Genomic DNA, 15,630 nt, shown 5'->3' with positions numbered 1-15,630 from the left:
GTACGATAAGGCCCCAAAGCAAATATATTCAGACGGAGTCTCATTTGGGAATTTGAATATATATTCAAGGCACAATTTTCAAACCCGACGACCATGCGAATCCGTATTTGGAGTGTATCGGCTCTACAACTCCCATATTTCATACTCTCGAATATTCTCCTCTACTTGTCGTCCAGTTTAATTTATTACCACGGTTATTAAGTGGGCAGCGATTAATTGACTTGTCCGGAGTTCAGGTTAACAGAAAAATGTTTGAGTGGAAAAGGAATCCACAGGACCGGTTTCCTGTCGTGGGACACTAAAGCTAATTAATATTCACCCTTTACCAGACGAGATTTTCAAGGCAAGAAAGAAGTGACCATGTACTGACCCCTCACCTGTGACCCTGCCTTAGATGTGTGAGAAGTGATACAGGTTGTGATGCTGCGGATTATACACGCTTTCATATTTTAATGGTCTTGTAACGGCTTTTGCAGCCTGGATCGTGCATTGTTACTTACTTTTCTTTGGCTTCGGTCACACCGACTGAATCCGGAATAATGGAGGCAAAACGTCACCAAAGGCAAATTCTACAAAACACTCGTAATGACCATGACTAATCTTAATTACGTTTCCCATTTCTCATCTCCAGTGCCGGGTCTTCTTTATTACTTGGCGTTCCCCTTTAAACTCTGATTTCTTTGCCTTTGTCTCGACGTTACCCCGGATTAAGGCCATTAGAGTCGAGAATCCCCTGCCCTGCGTAAGACCTCAACAACGTTCGGACGGAGCTGGGGGAGTTTCAAGGGTTTTGTTCCGATTTCCTATGATAAAAACCTAAGGCCTCGGCTTTAGTAAGGTTTCTGAACGTTAGGCAGGGAGTGAACGAGAAATGTGGGCGGTTTATGGGTCCTCGGTTCAAGTAGCTGAATTAATCCAACATTTCCAAGGCGTATCAGTTCAAGTTAGATGCGATAAATTTCATAAAGCGACTAAATTTCATAAAAGACCGATAAATTTTCGACAACATGGAAGCAAACTCGGCACTGTGACATGAAGGTAAATTCTTAGGAATTTCACTTTTCAAAGATTTTCTTCTGATTTCCAACGATAAAGACTTAGAGTCTCACTTTAGTGAGATTTCTTAACGTTTAGTAAGGTTCCTAACAGCTTGGAGGTAAATGTGGCATGACGACATGACGGTTAAATTTTAGGAGTTTCACTCACGCCGTTTAAATTTTCTTTTAGATTTTCTCAGTCAAATTTAGATCAAAATTGGATTGAAAGTTCACGATGAGCATTCCAGGATTAGATTTTTGAACCTGAACTAACCTGAACAGGTCGCTTCACGGGAATAAAGTCAAAACGATGCAAGACATTTTGAGGTAATTTCTTCGGGAAGATTCTACTATCCAGATCCCAGGAGAGTACCTACGATTCCATTTTGTGCGTAAAATGTTGTGGTACGTTTTTTGCTCACTGACACAGGAGAATCTGCAAAATTTCGGTTTGTAAATTGGTCTGTTGCCTGCCATGGAAAATTCTGTGAAAAATATACGTTTGAAGTGCATAAGACGCCTTTCAAATCTGCCTCAAATGCATTATTTTGTCCTACAGTAACGTAAATGCTGCACGTGCATAATAGGTATTATTATACCTCGTTACAGGCTTCTGTTAACGGCAGGTTTAATGCATTATGATATTCTGGTAACTGCGATGGAGGACACTTTGGAACGAGTCTAGATATTTTAGATCTGGATATTATATATTCGGGTTACAATTCTGGACATGGATTAACACCGATTAATGATCACTTCTATACACATGTCAGTAGATAAATAGTAATAATGCATGCCAAAATGTTTTGTAAAGCTCTTAATAGAAATATCTGTTATCTCTTGACATAATTTTGAGTATTTTTTATCGTTCGTGGTCAAAGGTGTCAAATGGGGCAATTTCTTTATAAATTCTATTTAATTTAGTAATTTTTACTGCACGTTAATATTTAGTATCTAGAATTTACGTAATTATTATTCATCCTGATCATAAATCATGGTCGCAGCTATAGGCGACATCAACGAGTTTTTTACAGTTTTGTTTCCCTTATTGACAAATTGGACACTAATTCATGGCGACGAAATCGGAGTGAGTCACGTCACTACGACATCTTATGTTTTATTCATGCATAGGTTGCGTCTCTTAACGCATCTCTGACGACAAAATGATATTTTAAAGGTACTGTTACATGGTGGCCTTTTGTTCAGAATATAAGACCGATTTTAGTGGAACCCCGGCAAATGGTTGTTACATCCAGTCGATCTAGATCGTTGGACAACGTAGATAGAATCTATTTCTTAAAAAAAAAATAATATTTTTCATTTCCACGTGTACCAATTCGTGGCGCAAAGTTTCGATCTTTTTATTTGTTGTCTATTGTGTTTAATTACATCTTCTTCGTTTTACAACCCAACATTCTAAAACAAAACTCAAAGTTCCTCAATTTCACATAAACCTCAAACCATCTACGCCAATGGCATAGCCAAAGATTCTTTCTCCAGATTCTTACGTTCCCTGCTGCCGCTCTGCAGAATATCGACTCAAGCAAGAAGGAAGGCGGCGAAGGCGTGCAAAGGAGACGGACAAAGACAGCAACACTTATATAGAATAAAGTAAGGGGGACGGCAAGATGGCGGCCAGCCGGGTGCGGTCCCTTGATATCGGCTTAGCACCGGCAATAAGATTTGCTCGCCGGCACAGTCTGGTCATTAATATACATGAGCTGAAACCTCCGAGCTTCACATAAGGACCGAGGAATCCAGGTTTTATTAGACGTCCACCTGCAACTCATCATATTGCTCATCCTCCTGCATCATGTTGCTTTTGATTTTATTGATGATTGTAGAAGTGCCATATTCGTGCGAAAACCAACTTGTCATGTCATGCATCATGTGTAGTACTTTTCACACGATGATTTGATAAAAAAATTGAGTGCGTAAAACACATTGATACGCACATGATCTGTTAGTCATAGAGAAAAAAATTGTCTCCGAAGTGAGATTTAATATTACCAAATTTAAAGCAGCTTCATTCATGGTTCTAATGAAAAGCATTATCATCCATATGGAGCTGATCTCTTTGCATGGCTTTTCAGCGGAAATCCTTAAGTATTTTTTGAAAAAAGATTTGTTTGCCGTACAATTGAATGGCTTAGCTGGTTTGGAAGGCCCGGGATTCCACTGCGACACCTTTAAGCTGGAACCAGAATCCATTCGCACAATGCCTTGCATTCATGTGTCACTTCTAATTTACATGAGAAATTCCTTTAATTAATTGTTCACTGCCATGGAGAGGAAGGTATTTATATTACTGGTGTTCATAGTAGTTTTATGCCGCTTTAAGTCTTAATTTGTTCGAAAAGAAGAGTTTTCCTCGTGCGCGGCAATCAATTCCTCCAGAGAACAATGCTTTATTATACAATATAACCCTCCTGCGAAATTAAGCCTTTATGTTCCAATATATCCATTACTCATCCACACTATTCCTACACTATTATCCGTGTTCGGACCGCGCCGGTCTTCGAGGAATCGTATAAAGTTCAATTTAGATAGTTTGCGGTGTTTATTCCGTAATTTGGGATTAACCTTTTTCGGCCGATTGGCGGTTGTTTGGTTTGAATCAGGGGCGGAGATAAATCTTGCCTCTCTAATCGATTTTCATTAGAAAATTGCTGTACAAAAGTAGAAGTCGTCGAGAGCACAAAAAATATTTCAACTTTTGTAGCAATCATCCCTCCCACCATCCCGATTTGACACTGTTAGATATTTCGTGATTTACATAAGAGTGGCTAATGGGGCGCGTAAAGTTCGACCCATATAACTCACTTGTAAAGAATAAACTGAAATAAAGGAAAAAAGACACACGGCCACCGATAAATAACGACAGTAAAAGAGAAGAGGAAGCGCAACTACAGAAAGGCCGGCGTTAGTCCAAGGGAATTCATTTCCTGATTTCATTTGTACAAGAACCCATAACTCCAGAGAGCGGGATTAAACTACTTTGTCTTTGTTGCTGCTAACAACCTACTCATAAACTTCCCGTTTTAAGTTTCCCGCTGGAATTTATTGCCACTGTAATTGAACAAAGTCCTTTCTGTGACGACGGTGCAGCTGTGAATAATGAGTAACTTGGGGTTTAAGAATAATAAAGCGGGCAGATTTAAATCCGAAAAATGAATTAATTTCTACACAATTTCTTGGAAGTTTTCAATACCAATGTAATTCAGATCAGCACAAGTTAGTTCACGTAAGGCCAAGGCGCTCATCCAAGAGGATTGGCTGTTCTCGAAAAGATTATTAAATTGGCGACTGTTGGTTCATAGCTGAAGGACACAAGGAATTGGGTGAACGCATGGACAACAAGTTCATAACTTTGAGCAGGTTGCCAGTAGATGCATTTGGGAGCAACCAAGGAAGATCAGGAGTCACTCCTAAAGTACCGGAATAATTTTACAGCAACTGTTTCTTCTCCCTTCACCTGAAAAGTTGATAGATGACATTACTAGTAGGTGATATGTGTTCTGGAGATGACCGTGAGAAGTGCGAAAGAAATTTATTTCCTAAAAAAACAAAATCTGGAAGAAAACACGACTAACCCAGCAGATGGCTGCTCAGACAGCCTGAAAGCGACTTTGAAAATTCAAAAGAGTTTGTAGAAATTAAGAGATTTTTCAAAACAATACTATAGTTATTTACATACAGAAGGAAAGAGGCCGAAGAAGGCCGAAAGAAGAAAATTACACCTGTGGCCGAAGTTTGAGGCTGAAGGTGAGGTGTAAGACTAAGTAAAATTATGCTCTACCTAGTTATTTGATGAAAGGCGATTATAAAATTAACAGGCGTTATTTTTTTTACGGCCAGTTGCAAAAACCGACGAGTGTTAATGTTACTTAAGGGCGCGATGTGTGAGTAACGAGCTGTAAAAAGACAACAATGCCCGGTTGTCATAAACTTATTGTTTCTGCACTAAGACGGAAACAAACACCCACGATTCCCTCTGCGACTAATTAATATCAATGGATATACATTTGTAAGTAAGATTTTTCATAGCTCCCATAAATAATAATCTAATGGGGAAAAATCTGGAGAACGTGCCGGCTAACGCTTGTCTCCTTTGTGTAAAACGACTCTACCGGTAAATATTTCACACAAATAATTAGTCACTGATCTATCATTATGTAGCGGAGTACCATCTTCTTGGAACCAAAGGTTATTCAAGCGGTTGAGGCAAATGTTATTGGTATAATACGAAGAGAAAGTCCTTAAAAAGTGTAAATTTGTATTTGGGGTCAAATTACCTTCGCAAATATATGTGCCAATGATCGTATTATCAAATAAACCAACCCATACATCTCTGCCGAAACGTGCTTGTGGTCCATGTTCTCGGTGTTCAAGTGGATTTTCAGACTTATTTAGTAAATATTATGTTGGAAAGAAAATGGAGATTTTGCTCCAACAGTGTCATAACATTCCTACAGGACGCTATCCTCCGTTCAGTATCTCTTTGATGCAAAACTTGGATTATTTTATACTGGCTATATTTACGTTTTTTCAAGAGTCTTTACACTGTCTGATGAGATACGTTGCTTATTTTTTATTTTTAAGGAGGTTTTAACATATTACACATCGTCTCTAAAATTTCCACTTCATTGTTATTTTGGTATAAGAACACGTTTTTTAACCTTGGTAATCATCGTAATCAGAAAAAATAAACTGTAGTGTTAAACATTTTTAGTTACTTCGCCATATGAGCTGAAGAAGAAATAAAAACCTTTTTTCAAAATTTCAGTTTTTTCCAATATCTCCGAAAGTCATCGACATTTTAAAAATTTTGAAACTGCAAATTCTTAAACTATACATTGCGCAATTTTGTCTCTATTTAACCGCTCTCATATCTTTTATGGTCACCGAAATCCTCATGGGTGAATTCCCCTCCTACGTAGTAAGTTAGTAATTTTACCTTTTCCTTTCTCTAATACAAATAGAGACTGCGATTAGAGAATACTCCGCTGAAGGCATTCGCTAAAGAAACTCATTTGTAACCTACATTTTAACAGAACAAACTCTGTTTGAAGCCAAAGCAAGGAACCTTCCACCTTATTTAATCGATTTTCATGACAAAGCGTTTTGGGTCTATACCCGATGGTGTTGTATTTAAGATGGGCCCTCTCTCCTGCGGCCACACTACACAACACAGCATCCGAATAAGGAAGGGGGTGGGTGTAAAGAGGGTGCGATGGCCGCTGACACGGGTAAGGGCGGCTCCTGATCTGTATTGATCTGGCCTCCAGGATATAAGAAGCATCCCTTACATCGCCCCTTGGCCCGGACCCCTCGCAACCCCCCGCTCCACCCTAGCCAACGCTCCGAAGGAATACCCTTGGGGTTTATGCCTTGTAATTTAGCTCGGTTTTGCTAATACTTGCAAGTTAGTTTGAGTTATTCATTAAATCGGCCGAAGTAATCTATGAAGGGTTTATTTATTAACTAATTTAATTTACAAACTAGTTTTAGGTAGTTTGCCGTATTATACGAATTTATAACTTGGAGAGGGACCAGAGAGCGTCCTAAGCTGACCTTCTGGCTGACGTTTTAGAATCATCTATATCTATGTCTTTGTTTAGCGATTACTATTGCGACCGGCGATATTGACAGGCTTACCGAAACATCTCTGCTTTAGTGGTACATTCGCAAACAAAACCGGCAATAATTTCCTATTGTAGGAGACGGCGTTTCGGCGCCATTAAACTTAAATATCGTTCGTGCTGTAAGTTAGTAACCCAGATTACGAACCTGCTGTTATCTGCAGCACCATTCCTGCCACTATAAAGTTTATTGAGTCAGATTAGCCATAGTTTACACGAAGCTGCCTTATCGGGGCTCGTTCCGTTCAGAATTGTATAAGCGAACGCGCCATCGTCTTTGTTTCCTCTCATTTTGCCCCTGTGCTTTCATGGAAGAAGTCGTATTTGAGGGGAGGATGAAGGGGTATTTTGTTGGGTTAAATTGAACGAAATTTGGTCTTAGATATAGGCACTTGCGATAAAATGAAAGATGGCTTGAAATGGGCCTGGGAAACGAAACGGGATGAAAAAATGTGTCGTGAACAGAACAAGAATAGGGCAGTCAGAGAAGCAATAATGGAAAAATTTTAAATTGGTTTTATGACTCATATAATATAAGTAGTAGATAATAGGTAAAAATAGGGAACAGGGAAATAATAGGTAATAGTGGAAACTAATATATAATAGGTAACAGTAAGAAATCAATTATGTGGCAGTTCTGTAGATCCAGTGGCAAACCAAAGTAATAATTAATCGGGATATTGATATTCAGAAAATCTCACCATGTTGAAAACCAGGGGGAGGCTTCTAGAGCGGTTGATAAGTCAGAACAACGCACTTTAGGTCTGTTTAGTGTTTTTAAAATTTTTTAACTTTATCGGCTTCTTGTTACTCAATGAAGTCCTCGAACGTATTTTAAAATACTTCTAAATCTTTAAAACGGTAGAGAGCATATTTGATGCCCGTTTGCATACTCATTTTGAAGAAATATTTAGCTTTGAAGGATCCTTTAAGTGATAACATTTGTTGTACCAATATAGATATGTATAAGAGAAGATTAGGGATCTTCTAAGTATAGGCTATAAAAAGTTCGAGGTTCTGAATTGTAACTAGTTTAAACTATATTAATATAAAGGGAACATTTTTTCTTCATATTAATTATTAAGAATAGTCGACTTTGGCTCCTTGGAAGATAACTTGGAAATTTTAGAATTTGTGGAGTGCGGATTTCTCAGAAAAAACTACAAGAGATCAATTCTTTGAATAGATAGATAATATGGCATTTTTCCACGACTCCATACTAAAGAAGACATAATAAACGGAGATAGTAGTCGCGAAAACAAATGCTAATATAGGTGTGTGTGAGGAATTCTAAACACTCATGTGTGTTAGGAATTCTAAACACATTTGTGTGTTAGGAAAACAAATGAACAATGGACGCAATAATGGAGGCAATGAACTTCTCTAGTTAAAAGAATAGTTAGTCATTATGACATACACAAAGAAATTGACGTAGCATTGGATTTCCGCTGAAATATCAAAGTTTTATTTTTATTTTAACATCAACAATTAGTAACGCCCTAAAAAATTGATATTATAAATTGGAATAGCTGACTTTTTGATTCGAGTTTTAGAAATTTAAAATACATATTTGACTTTTTTTTCAAAAATACATTAGTTTCAAAAATTATTATGTAATTCCAAATATCGGCAAATACTTTTTTTAAGTATTGTTTCAGATATTTCACGAATTCTTTAAAATCTGTGACTTTTTGGCGCCATACTGAAGATCTCAATTTTCAAATAAATATTTACGAAGAGGTTGAAAAAGTCAGAAATTCCATTGCATTTGTTAAAAAAAAATTTGGCATTATTCGCATATCCGCATATTTGACAATAGCAAAAAGTCAATTTGATTTAAAATTTCTCCAAGTGTAAATTATTTGAAACGTTCTAGTTAAGTCTTATTCCGGGACATTTAAAAATATTTTAGATTGAATATACCCAAAAACGCAATTTGAGCGGAACAAAAAGTAAAAATCCCAAATTACTGAGAGCTAAATTTAATTTAGATAAAATTATTTCGTTATCAAAAAAGTTCGATATCAAATAATCAAGAGTTGGCTTTAAAAGATAATCTTTTTTTACCTTCATCCGATATTTTAAATTTTAGAAAAATCCTTGATTGCATGATCTACCCCAAATATCCATGATTTTAAGCTGAAAATTTAACATTACATTTTTTAGCCAATCAGAAATTGAATTTTTGTGTGGTCTCCTTAACAATTTAAAAACGTTCCCGAAATTTTTGAGACTTGAGTTTAGAGTTGTTATTAAAATCGTTACATATTTCTGAATTCTTTGATAGTGGTATTCAATAATTGTCAAGCTGAACAAAAAAAAAATTCGAAACAGCGCTTTTTAAACGATATTCTGAGGTTTTCAGGATTTTAAATATCTTAAATTCCTTAGTCCTCCACTCATGTCCGTCGTATTAAGGTAAAAAGTTACTAAATAGTTCTAATAAATCAATTTAAATCCAAAATTTAATTTAAATAATTCACTAAAGCTTATTTGGTCATTCTAGAAATCCCAAATTCTTTCTCGAAAATGGAAGAAAATCATCAGTCCTTCATCAACCAAAGAATTTCTCCTGACTGAAAACCTAAGTAGTATTCAATAAAAAATAAACATTTACTTAGAAAAATGTTTGTATTTTGCTATATATTAATTTATATTGAGCTTTTCTTTAAATGTAATTTGAAGAAAAGAAGCGTCAGAATAATTAAAAGCCAATGGGAAAATTTGATAAGAATAATTACAGTAAATTATGAGCTCAAAACATATCTTGCAGTCTATGGTCTAACTAGAGATCGGCAAACTTGCTTGTCATCCGAATTGAATTTAACCCGGGCTATTAGAGATTAAGGACGCATTACTGTTTAGACACCCTTATTTCATCGGCGAAACATGGCGGATCCTCGAGAACAAAGAAGCCCGTTCATGAATATTTGGCATCACCCTTCTTCCTATATCAGGGGTGTTGTATCCTCTAGGAGCTATCTCAATCGATAAATTCATCCCAAGCTAAGAAACTGCGCCTTGGAAACACATTTTCGAAAGTGTTCCGCTCGATTGATCTGATTTGTGTCCTCGTGACTATGTAGACAGAAAGTAATATAGTTAGGGAAACTCGAATTACCAAAAAACGAAATTTGCCTACAAATACGATTAAACCCCTTACGCCTATTACTGTACGCCCCAAGGAATTTTAGGGGTGCAATGTTTCTGTCTTTCAGGCCTTAGGTAAGAAAGACAGGGATGACAAGACAAGAAGGGGTTGCAAATTTTATTGTTTCAGTCTCATAGGAATAATCCGGCTTGGCATTTGCATATAAATTTTATTAGCAAGCCGTTTAACAGTGGAAAATCAAAGAACTGCCATCTTAGATGCTAATAGATCAATACTCACTGTTTGTAGGGTGTAGGTTTAGTTTGCACGGAGGCCTTGGCACTATCACCACCAAAAATATTCTAAACGTATAATATCACGACCAAAGAAGAACTGCTGACTCCGAAAACGAATTTTCAAGATCGTTAGAAATCAAGTTCCACCTGTATGGTAAATAAAGCGGTCTTACTTGGTCCATTAGAATAATAATGAGCTCTCATGTTTATCTAGAGTCATGGGAATCTTTGGGAAACAGCATCCGAGGCTCATTGTTAACTGAAACAGGTTTATGTAGTTCTTTAGCTAGAGTGACGAAAATTTAAATACTTGGGAATATGAGAAAGGGTGCAATTTAGAGGCAAATTGATGTTTTAAGTAAACAGGTTTTCTAGAGGGGTGATGCTGCATCTTATTTTTTAATTTTAAATTGAATCGAGATTGAAGGAAAAATCGTCATAAACTGAAACTATCTGATGTATTTAGAAACCATTCAGTGAATCAACGCAATTTCCAAAGAAGATGAAATTATTTCAAATATTATTCTAACTAGCAGTACCGAGTAGGTATTAACGTAGTACTTAGTATTGTCATCGTTTGTTAAAAGTAGGAACTGCTAATATTGTAAATTCGAAAAAAATTCTCGAGCCCTTACGAATACAGGGTGTTTTTTTTAACATGAGTCATAGGGATCCACTGTAATGTATTTCGCTGCTTTTATTTTCTTTACATTCTGAAAATAATTTTCATCTTTTTTTACAGTTCGTATAGAATGTGTAAGGAAAGTTTGAAGACTACTCCTACGGATACACCTTTTGACATCATAGTTAAATTGAAGCCCTACAGATCGCCAGTTGCTTTGGGACAGCAGTAGCTATGTAAAGAAAACATCCTGTAAATCGGTAAGTACCTATTTCTAGAACTATGTTTGTAGTAAGTTTTTGTCGTAATTTTGGAGGTGAAATTTGCTCTGAAATTCCTTAAACGACATTTTCCAACACTCTGTACAGGGTGTCACAAATATTTTTAATTCGCAAAAAGGACTTTAACCCCAGTATCCCGAAATCTTGAAATCCCGGTAATTATATTAAAATCAGGATTCCGATCCTGACTCTAAAAGTTTCTGAAAAATGACAAGTTTTTCATTTTAGCTCATTACTATTATATTTAAAAAAAGTTGGCTTTTGCGGCATTATAAATACAAAAATGAACTTGGAACGTATAACATTATGTCAAACGCACTTGGATGTTCTTTCCCAGTAGCTAAGTTGTCTGCCATTTCATTTAAGTGGCAGTTAAATATTATTATGGGCGTAATAAATAAATACCTATCGAGATGAGTAGTAAAGGACGTTACTTATAGCAGAAAGTATAATTGAAGTGAACCTGCTAATGTCAAACAGGGTTAACATAGGGAATAGTATGTTATATACCAAAGTAGCGAAGTAACTATTTGATTGTGACCCATTATCATTATCCATTATCATTTTCCATTATCATTATCCATTAACATTATCTATTATCATTATCCATTATCATTATGATACACGTTTGAATCTCAAACCACCACGTAATACTGGGGAATCTAAGACGTGAGAGTTATAAGTGCTTATTTTACAACCCTGGTGTATAATGTGTGTAATAAAACTCCCGTGTAATAAACTTACCTAAATTAAATATAAATTAAATTCGAAACACAAAAAGGCAACGCGCGTTGAATCATAACGTGAAAGGTAATATTTCATTTTACCTTCATTTCCATGAGCACCATAAGTGAAACAACAATGGGTATGATGACGACGTTGTGGCTAATTTTTCATAAATTCGATAGGGAAATAATAAACCATATATGCGCCATTATTAATCTATTTTACAAAAGAGGAGGAAAACATATTTCAGAAGTCATTCAATATATCCAATAATGGTGTCTTCTGAAGCTAATAGTTGAAAAACGCAATTATCATCGCCCATAAATTCGCTTCTGCCTCATTAATATATATGCACGAAATAATTGTATAATGTAATCATTTCTAATGTATTCCCTGGAAAATTACCACCTCAACAATAGGTTTTGGCAAGTTCCATTTCATGTGAAAAAATCGCGGGCACCATTTCACGTCCTGATGTGTCAGTGCAACTATCGAAAATTTTCCAAAATTTGATATTCATATCGGCTCTGGTTGATTAAGTCTAGATGCAACTTGAATTGTATTTAAATATATCATGTTAAGAACGGCAAAGACGAAATCTCAAAAACCAATAAGCGTCTAGGTGAAATAATGGTATAATGAGATCTAATGTATTCTCTGGAAAATTGCCCTCTCAACCATAGTTTTCTTGAGGAGTGCAGCAACGATTCCATCACTACTTGGTCTCTCTTGTTTCAAGCAGTGTAAATTTTAACATTTTAATTAGTCGTTAGAGAGACAACAACACCAATTCGAAAGTCAACTGAAATACAGCCATTTTCTTGCATCCATAAATCCATTCATCGCGAATTACTCGCCAATTAAAATCGCGAGTCCCATTTCACGTGCTGCACTGCCAGTGCAACCGACGAGAACTTTCCGAAACTTTGATATCCAGATCCGTGTCGACCGTTAAAGTCTGGATGCATCCCCAATTATATCAATTATTTAAATATATCATGGTAGAGATGGGCAAACAAGAAATCACAAAATGCCAATAAGTATTCCAAATTCACGCTTATTGTGTTTAAGCCACAAATAAGCCACATGAGAGGTAGCTATTATTGAGGCGTGACTAGTAGACAAGGAAAGCAAATGTTCAGTTTTTGAATGTACGTAGTCGAAGAATAATTGTAACATTCTCATCTCTACTTCGCAGTAAACGTTGTGTTAAACATATTAACCTAAAACTACGAATGTTTGAATAGTTCTTACAGTTCGTCTAATTGCGACTCCGGGACCGAATGGAGTCTGGAGTCTGGAATGGTATCCGACATTAGCGACGACCATTCTGTTTTATTGCTAATGCTCTCTGCGGCGAAATAGACCAACATCTTTTGACGACCCTTCGCTGGACCAAGGGAGATTTTCAAACTAAATAGAATGGATGTTTGGCATAGTAAACCTTATCGCAGTTACATGGAATGGACGTAATTAAGGGTCCTTTCATTTCAAGAGGTTATTAAAGTTTCACGTTTAAATGTCGTTAAAAGGTTTTCGCTCATTTTTCTCGAAAATTCTTTATTCTCATATTAGATACAGTAATCTTCAATGAAAGTGGTTTACTTCGCACATTAAAATCGATACTAATTTAATGAACGTCAATGGCCTGTTAATAAGAACCGAGAAAGCATACAAAACGATATCTATTCCTTAGCTATTTTTTAATTTTTCATTACGAATAAGAGCTTGAAAGAGAATTCACTCTGCCATCCCCTTTTTAGTGGTGCGTGCTGCCCTCTGTTAAAGGGATGCTGCATGTCACTTTATCGACCAGGGGGTGAATCCCTTCAAACTGTAGTTACATTAAAAGGAGAAACAACTGGTTTCTGTTTTATTGGCTTGGAAAGATAGATCTCTGCTTTTCAATTTGTTATTGATTCGCTTTCCCGTTCGTTGTTGTTTATTCGTTTGTTGTCTTATTTACATTTAATATTTTCCTTATAGAAATAGGTAAATAATGGACAAAATTTGAAGTTCAATTTTTTTTTCCTTTTTTTACAAGCAATTTTGAATACACCAACCACTGCTCATAAACAAATGTAGAGTTGAATTAGTTTCTATACAGGGCTGGAATTAAGGAGGATTATGAGACTTTTCATCGTGACATTGACTTGGGTCTTCTTCTAAATAGCATACTGACAAGACAGCTGAAGCAGTAGCTTTTTCCAAAATTGTTTTGCTTCTAGTGCATACTAAATTAGACACCTCAACCAAATCATGCAGGATGGGCCTCAGCCTTTTTAAAGTTTTGACTGCTTTAATTCTTGTGAATGTTACCGTTCAGATATCGACGGATTTTATCCGTCCAAGATGAGCCTGAACTGCTTACTTCTAAGCAACCAGCTGCGTAGCAGTTGCATTTTCTTTTATGCGACTATATAGCTTATTGGTTGAACAGGGCTCATAGTGAGACCACAGCTCTTGACTTTTCTATATAAATCCCGGCCCCAAGTCAGTCTTCTAGACTGACTGAATCCTGCTAAGACATATCAACACACATCTCTAGTGGATCAAGCACATTAATATTGCCTGTGGTGGAAATACAAGCCTTGCGTTTGTACATGCACATTTGTAAATCAACAATAATACGAGTATGATTGAAAGTGAAAATGTTATTTTTAAATCAAAATTCAGATTTAATAATGAGATTGATCTTCATTTAACTCGAGAAACGTTACTGACCCTGACGGATGAACAGTTAACGGCTACGCTTACACACGCTTAAGGCTCTGTTCTTAACTAAAATTTAAAAAGTTGTGCATGCTAAATTGCTAGATATTTGCCTGGTTTTAGGTTTACCTATAATAATTTTTTACGAATTTTATAGTAATTGCAGCATGTTAAAATATTTTTCCAATTAACTGCCCAGCTGAAAGTAAGTAGCTGCTTACCACATATGTGCTATAAAGCATATTTTTGAAATCAACATGACTCGGCCTCTCTCTTTGAGATCTATTTCTGGGGTAAAAAGTTACCAAGTCATTAGTCTCCAAAAGTAAAATATCGTCATCCGGATACTTCGTGTTTGCGTTGGAGAGAAGAATTTGGTGGTTAGTTGCTCATATGGTAAAGCGCCATTATGATTAGAAGCAAGAATTTAGATAGCACAGAGAAGGACAAGAAAGATATCCTCTCCAGTAGAAAAAAAAATGGAAACTACTTAAAGAAAAAGAAAATAAATGTTACGTAGATCAGAAGGGAGTATAAGAAAAAAGACATATTGAATACGAAATACTGGGAAATGATGGCAGTCTAGCAGCCAAAGCATAGCAGCTAAAGATTAGAATAATGAAAATAGTGGAAATTAACTAAACCAAAATCTATGATTTGTCGTCTGGTATTTTCTAGAAGCTTTTAGAATTGGAAAAAATCAAGAAAGTAGCGATAATAATATCTTCGTGGAGACGCCAACGCTAAAGCCCTGATTAAATGGAACTACTGCTTAAGATCTCTACAACGTCTCCCCGCAAAGGTCAACGCCAGTGCCCAACGCTGGAGACCAAGAATTGTTGATCATATGTCTGCGTGACAAGGAGTTTCAATTTTCCCAATTTTTTTAACCCTGATGGCATGGTAACTACAGTTCTATGGTGAACGCTTTACAGTGCAATGTTCACAATGAATTCCGACTTCCAAGTTCAGCTAACAGCTTTGTTGACGAAGTTACAAAATGAATATATAAAATTCCAGTTACGTCTTGTAAGATCCAGAGACTTCATGAAGGGCTTTGGACTCCACATTACTGGTCGAGGTTCTGAAATTTGCAGTTTTTTGAATATCATATAGTGCCAAGAGTGACATCGGTCAAATGTAACGATCGCTTGGATGTAACTATCTCGTTAGTATCTATTTTTGCGATTTTAAACGCGTTATAAAATGGAGGATTTTCCAAG

At 36.3% G+C, this 15,630-nt stretch overlaps 3 protein-coding genes across 6 annotated transcripts in view; all 3 read left to right on the top strand.

Moving 5' to 3' along the window:
• Rcd6 (Reduction in Cnn dots 6) overlaps positions 1–7,662 on the top strand; it is a 67,508-nt gene extending 59,846 nt beyond the window's left edge. The window contains exon 7 of the transcript XR_010752299.1: positions 7,652–7,662. The gene's annotated coding sequence lies outside the window, so the exon portion shown is untranslated. The remainder of the gene's footprint in view (positions 1–7,651) is intronic.
• The window catches only part of LOC136411134 (tRNA N(3)-methylcytidine methyltransferase METTL6), a 192,083-nt gene that overhangs the window by 89,117 nt on the left and 87,336 nt on the right, over positions 1–15,630 (top strand). The gene's annotated exons all lie outside the window — the stretch shown is intronic.
• pros (prospero) overlaps positions 10,932–15,630 on the top strand; it is a 161,254-nt gene continuing 156,555 nt past the window's right edge. For 2 of the 4 annotated variants that reach the window (XM_066393557.1, XM_066393551.1), the window contains exon 1: positions 10,933–10,948. The gene's annotated coding sequence lies outside the window, so the exon portion shown is untranslated. Of the gene's footprint in view, positions 10,949–15,630 lie in introns of all 4 variants that reach the window. The other 2 variants (XM_066393558.1, XM_066393556.1) reach the window with 2 other exon arrangements.

The sequence above is a fragment of the Euwallacea similis genome, chromosome 9 (assembly GCF_039881205.1).
Source record: "Euwallacea similis isolate ESF13 chromosome 9, ESF131.1, whole genome shotgun sequence".
NCBI classification, from domain to species: domain Eukaryota; kingdom Metazoa; phylum Arthropoda; class Insecta; order Coleoptera; family Curculionidae; genus Euwallacea; species Euwallacea similis.
Note: the sequence above shows the minus strand (reverse complement) of the source record. Positions and strands in the feature narration are given on the sequence as shown.